This window comes from Anas acuta, chromosome 3 (genome assembly GCF_963932015.1).
Source record: "Anas acuta chromosome 3, bAnaAcu1.1, whole genome shotgun sequence".
NCBI lineage: Eukaryota > Metazoa > Chordata > Aves > Anseriformes > Anatidae > Anas > Anas acuta.
In genome coordinates, this window is record NC_088981.1 from 33750130 (window position 1) to 33764026 (window position 13897).

Consider the following 13897-nt stretch of genomic DNA (forward strand, 5'->3'; position numbering starts at 1 on the left):
TTTATATCTTATCTGCTCCCCTCCTTGGAAACATTACAGCTCGAGACGTTGACTGTACTCTTGCCCCAGCAGCCTCTTGAGCTCTGAACTGGATTGGTTTTCCTTTAACAAATCAGCCTCCTAGCCCCCGTTTTAACATTAATTGATTGGAGATGCTTTTAACTGTTCCTTCTGGGTGTATTAATTTTTTACAGATTGAATTTGGTTTGATGAGGCAGGAAACATGAAACTATTCCTGGCATCTCCTGCATACTCAGAATAGCCACTGTAATGCATTCAGAGAAGCACACAGCAGCAGGGTGGTAACAGAGCAGGGTGGGGAGGGGGGCTACGTAGTCACCTATCCATTTCCAAAAGACATCAGTAAGTGATTGCTTACCCGTGTCATCTTTTATATTAAACATTTTTTCCCGGCAATGCAGGTATTTCGATCAGGCTGGGGCTCCTGACATTAACAGATATTAAATACACTCAGGAGAAATATGATCAAATGTTTGAAGTGTCTAGTAAATGTGCTGTTAGCCGCCCTCCCAGGGAGGCTTAGAGCAAGCTATTGTGTTTTGCTGAGCGAGAGAAAGGCTGGAATATTAGACAAGGAATCCAAAGGCAATTTTATCAGCAGTGTTATGCAGCTCTGGAACACATTGCTAAAGGATTGGAAGCTTTTCTATTACAGCCATCAAATTACTTGCTATTCTTAAACATTGAAATGCCATTTTGCATTTTAAACCCTTCTAGCTGGCACCTGTAATGTATTGCCATGCTCAGCAACAAAACCTCCTTATTCTGACACTGTGGCAAAGCTCTGGGCAGGGCTGGACTTTGACACCCTGTTAGACCAGGCAAAGGCTTCATTTCATCCTCCTTGCTCACCCATACAGGAGTAGAAGATACACTTGGCCAAGCTCCTCTCTCTTGTAACTCTTCTCAACTCAGCACGTTTAACCCATGGATGAGGTTGATCGATTCCATTCTTATCCACATGTCCTGGATCATCAAACAGGCTTTTTCCATCTCAGAGAGCTTTCATTTCTTCCTCCAACAAGATTTTCTATATTTTTACCTCCAGAGATGTCATACCACCAAACTCCATCATCACAGCTCAACTGTTCTTCTCCTGGAGCAGAGCAAATATTAGATGGGAAAAAGACGAAGGGCAGGGAAGAAAGGGGGTTGGTCATTCTGGTTATGTGAAAGAGCAGAAGGAAAAAGCACTGGGAGAAGATCCTCCCTGAAAGTATCGTGTTATACTGTGGCTATTTCTCTTCCATTTTTCAGATTTCGGTTTCATGAGAAGGAGCCTGAGGCTGTTCTTTCCTCTTGACAAATCGGGTGTACTGTGTCTGAGCCTGTGAGACCTTTGTTAGGCTGGGCAATGTAAACACTCCCTCGCAGAGGTTTTCTTATTCTTCGAAGAGCCTCTTGATCCCACAGGACTCTTCCGCAGGGTCACAAAAAAGAAAACAAATAGAAAATAAAAGGCCATTTTCTTTGGTAAAAAGCCAGGTTCCCCTGGCCTTTTGGTCATAGTTTACCAAAGAGATGCCGTTGATCACTAATAAATAAGTTACACAGATTAGTGACATATAGAGTTTTCTATCCTGGAAAGCATCCTCATTCTTTAAAACTCTTCAGTATACAGGAATCAGTTCATCTAAATACAGCCACATTCGGACGAGATAGAGCATCTCAAAACACTCCTCTCCAGCCCCAGCCAAATGGGTTTTCAGTTCAATTCAGCTAAATTAAAGAATCAACTTTTTATTTATTTATTTATTTTTATTTTTTTAGATAAAGAAATCGAATGACATGTTTCTAGAATACATCCACACCTTAACATAGGTTATCGGTGCTACACCAGTGCTGCATAGCCAAGCACCCTTGCACATGAATTGACTTCAGACTACGACACACAAACATTACCTGTCCTTCCAGCAGGCAATGTTAGTGTCCTGCTGGGAAGGACTTGGACTATTTCATCTGCCCAGCTTGTTATGTGATGTTGCCACAAGGCAGATGAGATACACAAGGAGAGCTGGACCATGCACATCATGCTGGGGTCTCCAGGTCTGCTCACCCTTTAGCACACATGCCATGTCACCTTTCTCCCTTGACACTACAATCCTGAGATGAACGGGACATCTTACTTCAGAAGTACCCCAAGGTAGCAATTCAACAGGCTAGGCAGTCAATACAGTTAGCTTCAGTCAAGGCTTTGAGGCCAGTCGTTAATTTGACCAGCTGTGATGGTCAAAAAGTAATTGGTAAATGAACTGCAGAGGATTTTAACCCACCGTTGAAGCACTGGGTGCCAACTGCTGCTGGCTTCGGTGAACTGGTGGTGTCATTCAGCAAAGCAAGCCCTAGGCCCTCCTGTTTGTTAGAATACTGTGGTTGTTTTAAATTCAAACCTGCTGTCTTTTTCCTCCCTTCTTTTTCTATTGCTAAAAATGGTTTTATGACAGATCTTGATGGATATGAATTGTCTGCCATATGCTGTTTCCTTTCCTGACTGTTATCTCCATATGTCAAATGTACTTGCATCTGATGATCTCCATACAAACGATAACAAAACAAACAGACAAGGAGAGGCCAGACTGCAGGGGAAACAGAATCCCAATCAGGGAACTGAAATACCAGCAGACAGGCTTTCTACTGGAGACTGTACAGTTTACAAGCTGTCACTCAAAAACTGTGACGAGTTTCTCCTTCCAGGCATTCTTGCACATTAGTTGCTCTCTGACTGCCGAGAAAGGATGTGTACGAGGGGGAATTCCCCAGGGACCCACCATCCCAGTTAGGATACAGACAGTCTAGCAAGAGACCTTGCAAGTAAAGGTTGTTTTGCCTACAGCATAATCATTGCCAAGCTTATATCCTGTTTTTATTTTTTTCCTGCTAAATTGGGTAAATTATGAGAATCACCCCCAGTGACTTCAGCCTACAAGAGATTTGATCTCATAAGTCCCTTAGACACTTAGGAAAATTGGATCTCTTCTCTGTTACGGTGGTTGCCTTTCTTTTCATTTTCTCCTCACCACTTTCACATTATTCTCAGTCTCTTTGAGGTTCCTCTCATAATCCAAGAGGTCCAACATTAAGGATCATTTAGAAAGCAGAGGATAATAAATATCTGATAATCTAAGACAGTGTGAGGGGGGGTGGTACCATATTGTCCTTAACTACTTTTTCCCTGTTGGCCCCAGGCTAGGCTGTTCTCAGGGAGGCTGGTGACAGTGAGGACAGATAAAGCCATTCTCTACAAAGTTTTCATCTTTGTGGTGAGCTCCCCACAATGTTTGTGCAGTATGCAGGCCGGGGACCTTCACAGAGACACCATCCACACCAGAGGGGGCTTTTTCTTAGGTAGCACAGATCCAAAGTCACACTGTGCAGCCCCCTGTGACAGCATCACTGCAAGGAATCATCTTTCAGAGGAGAAGTAAGACTGCAGCCCTGTCCCCTTGCTCCTGTTTTGCTTTCTGCACAAGAGCAAAATGCAGTGCCGTTCATCACAGCTGAGTCCACTAGTAGTGAAGTTCTTCCTTCCTGGCCAAGGCAGTTCCTGAGAACAAACTCACCAGCAAAGTAAGTATTAAAAACTCACATTCTAAATATGATAGTTCCTGACTTCCTCAATTCTACTTCTCTGAATTCTTCCTTCTTCCACACCATGGCCAAGAAAAAAAGCACTTTTCTTCCCCTCACAGTTATTGCCCAGGTAAACTGCTCAGGGAATGAAGAGAAGTGTTGGAAGTGAGATCCTTGCAAGGTTAAAGAAGACACCTTTCACTTTAACAGATGATGGTCTCTATCTGCTTAGTATCCCTCTCATGTGTCAGTAACAGATACAGGCAGAATTGATTATCTTTACTTCAGACCTACTAATTAAAGCCCTCTTCTGATGTAATGGTACTACTAAAATTTCCACTTGGGTCATCTGTGCTTTTCTGTGGAACCTATATTTTTTTTCAGGACAGAGAAGCTAACATTTAAGGATATATCTATTTATCTATCTATCTATCTATATTAAAGGGAGGGGTGGCAAGCGGGGTGGGGGGACCAGGGAGAGAAGAAATTTAAAAGAGCTGATGAGTCAAAACAGTCAACACAGACAAGAAGTTTTAAGATTTAGAGTAATACAGGTTGGAGGGATTTGAGTCTATTTAATCCAATAACAATCTCAAAGTCAGCTTCAAAAGTAGATTATGTTGCTCAGGGCCTCATCCAGAAGAGCTTTAAAACTTCTAGGGATGGAGATCCCACAGCTTCTCCGGACACTTGTTTCAGTGCTTGACCACTCAACTTGCAGACTGATATAGCAGCTTAATAAAGGCTTTTATGGTTAGTATCTGTCTTGAGCTGTCCTTTCAAGGAGAAACATGGAAAGCACACCTGGCTGTGGTCAGTATTTGCCTGGGGCTCAGCATCTACTCAAAAAAAAAAAAAAAAAAAAACCTCTAGGGCATACAAAGGAGCTGGTGATGTTGTTTCAAGTCTTTGTTATACTACAGAATGTGTCCAGGATGCCCGCTCATGGGGAAGCATTAGTCAGCCTGTACAGCCATTTGGTGAACAGTGCTGGGAGAAAAAGATCTGTAACACAATTCACCTTGGAAGGTTCATTGCTGTTAGTCTGACACTTCCCAGAGCATCCCTTACCAGGGGACTAGCCACAGTGCACTTCAAAACCGAGAGGATTTGGGGATTCACCCATGTCCCTGATGCTTCCAATGTTTCTATTAGGCTTACAGTCACACACACTTGCTTTGCTGCAAAAGGCATCTGAAGCAGCTTTCCTAGCATCCCCCCTCCCCTTTATCTTTTCAGAATCTTAGTGAGCGGTCCAGCCCTGCAGTACAACCAAGAGGGCAGTCAGCTTCCATACAGAGGCAGAAATGAGCAAAAATGAGCAGACCAGGTCAGAGAAAATAGACCAGGCTATGCAAGCTTCAGTGCCAAAGCTGACATGTTCAAAATATGGTCCAAGCACTAAACCTCAGCTGGGGGAGATCTCAGCAGCTCCTTGGACCTGTCCCATGGAAGGAAAGGAGAGGGCACAGGCTGCAGCAGACCTTTAAATGCATGGGGAAAACAGATTTTTCTAAGCAGCTTCAATACATGTGCATTTGTCAATGCAGTAACGCCCGAGATAAAAAAGAGCTTGCTGCTACTCTAAAAATTTTACTAAAATACTAAAATTTTAGTGGTTGTCTTAGGCCAGTACTGTAGCAGATCAGTTGGGTTACTACCATTCTACATAAGCATTGTTACTAAATGTGTTCTTAGAATATTTTTTAAAAGGAACATGGTTCATTCTTCTGGGCTAACTGAAACAACGACTTGACACAGGCAGAGCGATTAGACAGTACACCACCCTTGCACACACAAAAGATATTTTCTTTATCTGAGTAATTCTAGCATCAACCAAGCCTAAGATTCCAGATTTTAGCGGTAAAACTCAAGCTTTTTAGAATTCAAGTCTTCTAGGTCACTTGCTCATTAGCCACAAAACTGCTCTGCTCAGAAATGCAGTATAAATAAATAAAAGATAATGTAAGTAATTCAATTTCAATTCAAGAAATGTGAACCTGAAGAAAATTTTTCTTTTTGAAGTCTTTCAGCTTTCCAGGACTCTGGTCTTCTAACTGCACTTTAACAACTGGTGTTAAAGAAACAAGTAATTTAGCAAGAGACACTGGAATATGAGAAGGACTGAGGACAAGGAAGAGATCAGTTTGGGGGGATGATGACCATCTCAGCATTAGATCTGAAAGAAAGCAGCAATTTCAGACCCTCCTTCACCACAGCTCCAGGTATCAGAAGCCTGTCTGTAAGGATTTACGTAGTAAATAACTCCTAGTTTTGTCTCTTGTACATCTCTGGCCATTATGTACCAGTATCATTGCCCTTGGGGAGCACTTAATGTCTCCATCTATTTTAATTTCATATCATTTCTCACTGGTTCTTTAGAAATGCAATTGCATGGTTTTCTTTGTTTCAGTCAATATCACCTAGACAGCTTGAAGTCAGTACACAAACTCCTTAAAGATAATAATGGCCTGAGATAAAAAGAAAATATTTCATTGCTTCATGCGCTTGAATAGGAAGGAATTGAAAGGACCTCTACCAACATCAGACAAGCTCACCATTTAATGTTATATTTTAAGAGTCTGATTATATTTTGTTGTCAAACTCTTGTAGTTCAATTCCATACAGAATTTCCTGACAGACAGAGCACTTCAAAGCTGCTAGTGCAATTGTTTCTATTTAGATGATGCTCTTTAATCAACATAAGATCTAGCATTACAAACAGCATATACATGTATGTAGAACTCATAGAAACCTTACCAAATCAGAGCTCGTGAACCTCCACAATCTCTGAAAGAAAGCAGGCCTGTTTCTGACTGGAAAATAATAGAAACCATAAAGCTTCCCTAATTAGTGCATTCAGTTTTGGTGCCATCTAAAGACTGAAGCACGTAAGTCTCCTTGTTTAAAGTTAACTCTACAGGACACGGAGGAATCACAGCAGTGCACAATGCAGAACCAGAAAACGTGAGAGAAAAGCAACTTGATCAGCAAAATGACCATGTCACTAATGATTGTGACTAATGACAAGATGTTGCAAGACCTAAATCATCCAGAGTGAGTGATCCAATGAGCGTGTGTGTGTGTGTATGTGCACACATGTATGAGTGCGTGGGGCTAGAATAAAAAGGGTGGACTGCTAAGTGTCAGTGGAGTTGAGCAAATTATTTAATATACGTAAGTTTTTGAATGTAGTTTATCTTTTACTCTATTTACTATTTATGATGTGTTTGCTCACTGATTTGAGATTTTCCAGAAATTAATTCAACATTTGAAATTGTATCTGGAAACCTTTAAAAAATTCAAGTGATCTGTAGTTCATTCACAAGTTGTTTGTTGCAAAAATTATGTAGCTGAAATTGTGTGGTTATATTTAGATTTCTAGATAACTTAATATTCATGTCTATCCCTAATTCCTGCCTCCCATTGATTGCTAAAATGGGTTTTCAAAGCCAAGTTCTATTATTAATTCAAAATTTGTGCTCTCTAAAAAATTCACACACCAGGTAAATTTGCCAGTAAAATATATCCAAGGAAGTTCTTCCTTTTTACCAAATTTCTGTCTGCACGTGCACTACTGGGAACCACCTCTTCCAGCTTCCCATGGGAGAACATGGGAGGAACAATGACAACCAAGTCCTATACTGAGAAGGAGTTCTCAACATCACAGAAAAGGACTAGGGAAATCAAAATGAAGGGTACACTTGTGAGGAGAGCAGACATTTGAGCTTACACTGAGTGGCTTCTCTTATAATTGGAGACATTTCAGATAGATGTTTTGGATACCCTGAAGAGACATTCTAAGCAAAGACAATCCCAGCAAACTGATTTGAAACTACAAATGTTGAAGACAAGTTGATTAAAGGAATCCCTTAACTGGTTGATTTTGCTCTGGTAGTAATGACTGGAGTCATAGTAATGACTATCTTGAGTCTAAGTGCTACATTTCTCTTGTACAAGAGGAGGATGATTAGATCCCATCCCCCTAATGCAATAAATCTCTAAATGACATGATATTTGGGATAATTACATCAATAGGGATACTTCAGCAAGTGGCCACAACTCTGCTGATGCCATATTTTGTTAAGTGACACCTAAGGAGGACAAAATAACTGCCTGCACATATTTGAAGTTCATTTATAGCACAGTTGAAAAGGGACAGTGTGAGAGGTACCTAAATATAGCAATATATCTGTTTTGTGCTAAGATAAATAAGTCATTGAATCCAGTTGTGACCCAGCGAGGACTCATGCATGCCATATGTTCCAGCTACATTACGGGTGAGCTCCCTGACTCAGCTGCTTCGATGGGCTGTAAAACTAAAGTATTGAAATCCTACAGAGGATATGTAATGCTAGGTATCAGGAAACAAAGGGCTTGTAATAATGAGATCTGCCAAGCCAAGGGACAGAATCATAGAAGAAGAGAGAGGAACCACATTTTCTGAGACACAGGCATCAAGTTTGATAGCTGCTCTGCACAGAGGTGACTGGAGGGATGCTGAGTCAGTCTTTTCCATGTATAGCTATGCTTTTATTTCCAGCAGCCAATGTGAGTGAAAAAGAAACTTGTTTTTCTCAGAATGAAGAACTATACCTTTTCAAATTCCATTTCTGGCACAACATTAGTGAATGCTAGTGAATGGACGGACAAGTTCCCCACTCCTGTCAGTGACCCTTCATCAGACGATATTTCCAATGTTGGGCACCTCTTTTTGGTACATATTACTCCCTTGTCAACAATAAACCTACATCCATTGCTGCTGCTGTTGCTGGATAGGTTTGGACATCAGTCTGGACTCCCAACATGAGAGCAAACCCATGGAGGCATGACTGACAATAGGCAAAATTTTAAATTAATTGAGATTTCCCTCCTCATTTGGAAACAACTCAGCAAAAACATAAACCTTGTCATATCTGAAGGACGGCTTAATACTACACTTCTAAATGAGACATGACTGAGTCTTAATCCCACTGAGTGAAACTTGACTAGTTCCTATTAATAGTTTATTATTATCTCTGATACTTTTCCCCACTCCAAATCCTTTGTGCATGATTTACATGGGATTTTTAAGCGGTAAAGCAAAACCCATTTGGAGAGACATTTTCCCATTTTAATAACATTTTCACACACATCAGCTAAGTCAGTCACTGTTGCAAATTCAGCCTCCCTTTTCTGCAGTGATCAAAATTAAATGCCAGCTGATCCCCAGGGAGGCTACAGACTGAGCCAAGAACAGCAAGCTCCTCTGGTAGATACCAATGCTCTTGGTGAATCCCCTCATTACTTATTCGTGTATTTAGTGGTAATTCAACACCATATTTTTACACAAATCACAGGATCCCAGCAATCTGAGCTCAGACAGTTTCTCCATACCCTGAGATCTGTCCTCAAGCCTCCTCACTTCAGCCTCACCATTTCTTAGTGCATAGTTAGATCCTTTCTCCACACTGGTTTGAGTGAAGAAGCGGCCCCAGAGTTTGCACATGAACTTACAGTTAAAATGTGTGCTCTTTCAGGTCAGGAACCTAAAAATAAAATGTCAAATTCAGGCTTTGCTGTTGCGTGGACAAGCTCAACAAGAAGGGGCAGGATATAACTACCTTGCCAGAATTTATTCATTCTCACTGATAGAAGAGGTGAGGGCAGAAGTCTCCCTTTATTTTGCCTTGCCACAAAACAGGCCTCTGCCTGTCTCTGCTGGGAGGAGCTGAAAGGAGAACAACAGACATCCTGCAACCTCTGTAATAGCCATGGCCAGCACCACCTGGGGTAACCACATCTGGCCAGGATTCATCCAGGAAGGTGCTGGGGACTGATGGCACTAGCTGCGTCTTTGTACAGGTGAGGTCCTTCTTCTTAAAGGCTATGATCCCATAGAACACTTTCCAAAAGATAATGACCTTTCATAAAGATAACGATCCATCTTGCTAAAGATAATGACCCACAACACCAAACAATTCAAGACCCTCTGTTATCGGGATCTCCAAACCCAGCCAGGCAGACCATATGCACACATCCTTCTGAGGACACCAGAGGGAGATAACACTGCTATCAGAAGGAGGAAATACACCCTTCCTAGGAGTTCTTCCACGACAACTACCTCCACTGGTCCCCTTGAGAATATCTTGCTTCTTAATAACCCAAGCCCCAGCCCCTTCTGTGCTACAACACAGAGCTCTTGCTTGGAAAGTAATTCTTAAGGGAGGGCACACTGCTGTCAGCACTGCCATCACCCAGAACATTTTGCAGGACTATAAACCAGTTGGGAAAAAAAATAATATGGGACTACTGTGTAACAAAAACCTTTCATTCCCTAGTAGGTATGAAAATGATGGGTTGTAGAGGGTATTTTAATTGTAACTGCATTGTTTGCCAACCATTCTGTGCTCAGATATAGGTGATCACAGGACACCTGAAAACTACTGAGGAAATAAACTGGCAATGTTACAATTCCCATATGGGCTCAGCTTTGAAAAATTAAATTGTATTTGTAGGGTGCAAGTGAGCAAGACCACAGGTAGTGCTGTTTTATACTTAGCTTTCTGAACGTATGCCAGTTTGGTGGGGTGAGGATTACGATCAGTTTCAGTGATCCTGTTTTCAGACAAGAGGCAGAAGAACTAAGGAAATGTGCTGCCCCATTTCAGCATTTGCTAGTAACATTCTCTGACTGGGACTGTTGTAGCATCTGAGCTAGTCTTGCTTTGCACCTTGCACAGGCATTCATGCCTGAACAAAGAACATACAAAATGCTACTCTCTGGATTTGGCAGCATGTTATAAGCATTTGGCACAAGCATACATTTCAGTGTAAAGTGCAAGGCAACAAAGAACCCAATCCCATTCACTTCAAAAAGAAAAATAAATAAATAAATAAATAGAGTATTTTGTACTTACCTAATGACAAAATTTGCCAGGTCTGAAGAGTCTTTTTTTTTTTTTTTTTTTTTTTTTTTTTTAATGTTCCTATCAGCCCATCAGCCCTGCTTTTAAAACAGGAAGAATGGCAGCTGAGGGCAACTAATAGCCTACAGGGTCAATCTCAGCATTAGGATTTGAATGAAGTGATGAAAGAGGTCTAAAGGGAATGAAATCCCTGGACACAGAACTATGATCCTTTTGGGAATCGTTCCCATGGGGCCACTTAGCAACAGGCCACCATCCAAACACAACACCCCTGAGAGCAGACTAAAAACTTTCTTCTTTGTATTTTGCCCTCTCTGCTGAAAATACTGTTTCAGGCTCATTCCCTGGGGAGTCAGTGCCTCATCAGGAAGAAATAAAGCTGGCCAGTCTGAGAGTGATTGTGTCTCATGCTCTGCAAAGGCACACATTTCTCTTATCCCCAGGAAGAAAATTGCCTCATTTCATATTCAGAATCAAATGTACTGAAATTATAAGCGGTGGAATAATTACGTTCAACACGACACACTAGATCTGACCTTAATAAGACAGCCCGGTAGCCTTAACTGTTATGAGACTGGCTGCTTCCATTTGAAGACCTGGGGATCATTTCTGCATTTTCCCTCCAGCAAAAATAAGTTATGTGTTTCTTGCACATGTCCATGGGCTCTGTGTGACCCTGGAGGCTGCAGCAATAACTCGTTTCATTCTGATGCATCTGAGTGTTGACTTGGCCAGTGCCACTGACATAGAAACAAAGAGAGTAAACATTTACTTAGAGAGAGGAATAGACCCAGCTGTGGAGTTATTTTTAACCTTTAATTGTTTGATATTGAATTTTAGCAAATCTAGAGGAAACTGTGGTTCCTCTGACAGAATGAAGTTGCCCTGAGTGTTGATGGCGCCGATGCAGCAAGGACATACCTCTTTGATAAAGGTATTTGGTATCAAAATCTGTCACAAACCAAAATCTGTCAGCAGCCCTCAATTCTGACCTTCAGGTCACATTGGTATTCAAGTGCCACCCTCGCACATCTCTGCCGATGCTTCTCTGTCATGACCTACACCCCCTACCATTAGAGCACCAAGCACCCAATGCGATCCAGAAAACACATTTTTCTGATGGGATAACTATATCACAAAACCATTACACAAGTTGGAATTGTTTGCCTTTGCTCAGAAACCTCAATGCACTTCGATGATAGAAGGTCAGAGGATGGGAGGAAAGGGGAAATGTCTCTGTCCAGGACATTTCCTTGGCAGCCTGCAGACATGGCTTTTTATTCCTCTTTTCCTTTGGGATCAGTCAATCAAAAGCACATAAGAGATGAAAATCAACATCCCATCTTTCTGCTGAGTAACAGCAGCAGCCGGAGAGAAAACTGTGGATATAATTGAGAGCTAACAACTATGTGCAACTTCTATTCCCTGGAGATGTACAAACATGAAAGTTTGATGGAGAGTCTGGCCCCTCCCCTGGCAGAAGACTTATGAAGGTTTCTGCATCTAAATATCCAATATCAGGTTATTACACTGATTTGTTGCAGGACTTGTGCAACCATTATTTATACCAGTTCAGCTTTCTATATAATCTAGGATTTCAACACATTCAAGGCAACAGCACAAACCTTAAACCCCCTGCACTGTTATTCCTCAACTATTAAAGAAGCACTCTAGTACTTCCTTCACAGGGATGCTGGAAGGAAAGCACTACAAATGCTTGGGAGGCGTCCAGAAGCTGTGGATGTAGATGTTGTACACCATAAGGACGTACAAAAAGAACTGACTTGTGTCTTTATCAGGAAATTGCATGTGAAGGGTTAGACCCGGAGACTTGGAGAAAGATATCCATATTATTTTCCCAAGACTGTCCTTGATCTTCTAGGTGACCCTGGGAAAAACACTTTTCTTTCCAGGACATCCATTTCCCCAGCCATACTATGGGAACAGTAATACTGACCTTACAACTCAAGACATCAGAAAAATTGAATTTGCTCACGTAGATTGCTTCACAATTTCCATCACAGATTGTGGCTGAGAATTAGTAATCTTGTCCTGGTACAGTCCCAGTGCAGCTGTTTCTGAGCTTCTCAAACTCCAGTGCTAAAGAAAGGAAAGCAAAAGTCCTTGTTGTCTTAACCACCCTTGTGCAAAACCTGCCTGCACACCTTGGATGACGTGGCTCATTGTAGCCCATGTTGCATGGGGCCCCATCCTTGTGCAACGAGCTCTGAAAACCAAACCATAAGCAGAAACAAAGACTGTAAGAGAAACCCCATTGTACTTCTGTCCCCCAGAACCTCCTCTGCTCACCCTATGCCTGTGAGCTGCCTTGGAGGACGGGGCAGGACAGAAAACACCTCGTGGCAGTTTGTCACTCAGCGCCGCAGGTCAGGGATTCACATTCCCTTCTCTGTGGTAATCCTTTGTCCCCGAGGAAGGTCCATAACCTGAAGTAAGAGAGGGCCTCCTACACAGCAGGAACTCTTCAGTGCCCTGCTGCTTCCCAACAGCAGGCTTTTGCTCCTTGTGTTATTTAGCATGGCTTCAGCGTTTATGGTCTGTAGCCCTCTATACACCCTGCTCTTTGCAGTGCCACCATGGAAATGTCTATATAAATGTGAATTTCAATAGCCATTATACTTCCAGCAGCAGCAATCTGTGTTCGGTACCTCAGAGCCTGTTAATCTGTAGTAGTCATAAGGCTACTTATCTCCTGCTCTTTTCAAATACCTCAGCAGTGGATACAAAAGGGAAATGGCATGAGCAATTCTCCTCTGGAGTCTGAAAGGGTGTGTGTTTTTTTTCCTTTTTTTTTTCTCTACGCTCTACTGTTGCTACATTACCAAATGTCACATTCAAAACTGATGGCAAAGTTTGGAGAGAGATAAGAGATGACAATCTTCTAAGTTTCTGCTCGTGTAAGACTCCTGGCCTAAGAGAGCAGCTAGCTGCAGGGTGAGGTCGCAAAGGCCCAGTGCTTAGCTATCTGCTAGCGAATTAAAGCACCATGGTAAGAAAGCTTTGAAAGATTCAGTTCAGATCACCTTTGGGCTCATTTTTAGCTCTACTATCTATTTGCTGGTGAATCTTCAGCCCCAGCCTACAGGTGCTGAGCTACAAAAGAAAGGTGGGAAAGGTGTGCTGGTACACCATGGACATAGGCATTGTCATAAGACAAAGAGAGGCACGGTTCCAGAGAGACTTCTAGTGAAGATAACAAGAGCTAAAAATGTGAAAGAAACTATGAAATAAAATTATCATCTCAATTGGATTTGGGCTGCTGCTTCTAGAGCTTTCCGGTGAAAAATCTTTGGTGCTGATTCACTTAGCCTCTACCACTGCTGAGGTCCAAAGCTGAAGCCATTTCATCAGCCAAAATCTGGAAAACAGCTTTCCCT

General features: G+C 41.9%; 1 long non-coding RNA gene across 1 annotated transcript; it reads right to left on the minus strand.

Moving 5' to 3' along the window:
• Positions 1-358: 358 nt before the first annotated feature.
• On the minus strand, positions 359-13219 carry LOC137853796 (uncharacterized). Its single transcript, XR_011094712.1, has 3 exons — positions 12810-13219; positions 12457-12599; positions 359-1438 (listed from the first exon to the last, which is right to left on the minus strand). It is a non-coding gene; the product is annotated as an uncharacterized lncRNA (long non-coding RNA).
• Between the last annotated feature and the right edge of the window lie 678 nt (positions 13220-13897).